Here is a 3,103-nt window from a genome sequence, read left to right on the forward strand (position 1 = left end):
GCTAAATGTATCTGTCTAGTTGCCAAACTTTCCCTTGGTGTGTATTTCTAGTATTTTTCCATTGTGGCCAGAGAAGATATTTGATATGATTTCAGTTTTTGAAAATTTGTTGAGACTTGTTTTGTGGCTTAACATAGGCTCTCTCCTGGAAAATGTTCCACATGTTCATGAAAAGAGTGTATATTCTGTAGTGTTAAATAAAGTGCTCTGTAAATATCTGTTATCTTTATTTGGTCTAAAGTTCAGTTTAAATCCAATGTTTCTTTCTTGATTTTCTGTGTAGATGATCAGTCTCATGCTGAGGTTGGGATGTTGAAGTCTCCTCTCTAACTGCATTGCAGTCTATCTCTCTTGTTACATGTAGTAATTTTACAGGATGCTCTTTGTTAGAAAAGGAAATGATTTGGGGGCTGCATTTCATTTTAAAAAACCTTACTGAAGACTTCTATACCCTCACTATCTGCCAAAATAATTTCTTCTCAACTCCTATATCACTGCCAGACTCTGAGCCAGAAAGAGGTGACACAGAGGCTGGGACTGTGCAGAATGTATTTTAGTAGAAGTGGTTGAATGGGAGTAGTGATGTCCAGTTTCCAGGTGCAGCAGTGACATCTGTCCTGGCCTCGGGGTCCAGTGTCCAGCACCAGGGTGTCAGAAGTGTGAGCAGTGGCGTCTGTGCTCAGCAGCAGGGGCAGTTGTTCCCAGGAGGGACCTGATCCAGGGTGGGCTGTGGATTCTGTTCCTGGATGTGTAGTTTCCATGCTGGTTCTGTGGCCTTCCCTGTAAGGTCAGCCAAGAGAAAGGATGAGAAGGAAACCCAAGGTCAGACGAGGAAGTTTGTTAACCTGCCAGCTGCTCCACCACAGACAGAGGAGGCAGCACCAAGCTTACAGGATGAGGGGTTTATATTGAGAAGGGGAGTGTGAGGGAGGTCTTTGGTATGGCCACCTCCTGGGGTTGTTTGCTGGTTAATTTTGCCATATATCACTTTGTGACATTTATTACGTTTATTACAGGAGGGTTTAGGTACAGTTTATTTATGCTTCGCAGGACCTCCCCCTGTGCAGTCTGGATGGTTTGTAATTGGGGTTTGCTTATTGCAGGAAAGTGTGATAAGTGAAGTCTGCTGGCTTCACCGCTGCACCTAGATAAGGGCTTAGAAATGTAAAGAGGCTTGGGGGAAGGAGAAGAGTCGCAGAGCATTAGGGGGAGGGGTGGGCAGCTCAGAGAGGTTTTGGGGCAGTGTCCGCAGTACCAAGAAGCTTTTTGGGGCAGTTTGTCCCTAACATTCCCCACAATAAAATTAGCCCCCAATACCACGTATACTACGTCATGTGTAAATTAGAGAACTGGTTTCCATAGTTTGCTCCAAGAAGTGAGTGAGAAATGAGTCTGTGGACGAGTGTCAGAGAGCGGCATTCAGGGGTGTTCTTTGTGCGAGAGCCACATCCTGAATTGTGTACCTGGCCTCTACCCCATGGTGGAGAGAACAACAGGGAATATCACATCTCATAACTGATGATACACATCCTCCCTTTTCTTTTGCAAGAAAAATCCTCTTTTAAACAAGGTTTGAAAACCCACCCCACCCACCCACCCTGGCCACTCTCTGATCTCTGGTCTCAGTGGTTCCCAATCTGGCTGAGCAACAGGATTGCTGGTGGGGCTTAGAAAATACGCAGGCCGTTTCCCAGAATGTCTGTCTCAGAGTATTACGCACAAGACCAAGGAATCACTTATATAACAAGGGTTATAGGTGAGACTGATGCTCAGGCATGTGGGATCCTGGTGTTCTTGATCTGGAGACCAGCAGCATGAGCTCCAGCCTTGTTATAAATCAAGAATCTCTTGCTCGACTCCAGACTTCCTGGATCTCAGCACCACGTCCAGGTGATCCCTGTGTACATGAGCATTCCTTATCTAAGTGTTCTCTAGACTTGGGGTCAGAACTGTGCAGTCTGCTCTGGATGTGGTCTGCTCCGATCCCTTAGAACTGGAGGTCCAGGATTCAGCCCATGACCTCAGTCTTTTCCACAGTCAACCACTCCCCTTGGTGCTTCATCCATGCTTGAGATCTTAAGTATCGTTTATATGGTGTGACCTACTAAATCTATTTCTCCAGCCCAATCTATTTCTCCTTTCCCCTAAAGTCTGGAGTTGTCTGTCCAAATTCCACCCCTGCTCCCCCACCTGCATTCCTAGTAGACATCTCCACTGAGTGCCTGTGATGCCCACTCCTCAGTATGCTCCTGCCAGAGTCTCCCCATCTCCACTGACAGCAGCTCCACCCTTCCTTCTACCACTCATTTTACAACTATGGGTGTCCTTGGCTCATCTTTCTCACACCACAGATACAATCCATTGGCAAATGCTGTGAGTTCATCTTCAAATGCATCCAGGATACCTTCATGTCCCACTATTTCCCCTGCTCACACCCCAGTCAAGGTCACCGACATCTCCAGCCTGGAATACTGCACTCACTTCCTACTGTTTTCCCTTCTGCCTCCCTCGTCCCTCGCCCCTCAATTCCGTTCTCAGAACAGCATTCAGAGATCCATTTAAAAGAGAAGTCATATCATGTCCCGCTTCTGCTCAAAACTGTCCTCTACCTCTCCATCTCACTCAGAGCAGAGGTCAGATGCTTCCCCACTCCCTCCTGGCCCACCTGCTCTGACCACACCTCTGACCTCATCCCAGTTTCTCTCTGTCTGGCCCTCCTGGCCTCCTTGCTCTTCTGGGCACACAGACACCTTCCTGCCACAGTACATTTGAACTGGGGGATCCTCTGCCTGGAAAGAACTTCCGCAGACATCCTCGTGGACAACTCATGTCCCTCAACTCTTTCCTCAAAGGTCATCTTTGCAACAAGGCACACAAAGACCACCCAGCACAACAGCCACCTTCCCTGTCCCCACTGCCCACATCCTGGATCACCTGTCTCACAGCACTTACCACCTTCTAGCACTTTCTTTCCTTGCTCTGGTTATCAGGTATCTATCGTCTGCATCTTCCCACTGGAACACATGCTCCACAAGGTCAGAGATTTTTCTCATTTTACTTCAGTGATGTTCCCCAGATGCAGAACCACTCTGTCCTATGTCTG

This window comes from Mandrillus leucophaeus, unplaced genomic scaffold (assembly GCF_000951045.1).
Source record: "Mandrillus leucophaeus isolate KB7577 unplaced genomic scaffold, Mleu.le_1.0 Scaffold1653, whole genome shotgun sequence".
NCBI lineage: Eukaryota > Metazoa > Chordata > Mammalia > Primates > Cercopithecidae > Mandrillus > Mandrillus leucophaeus.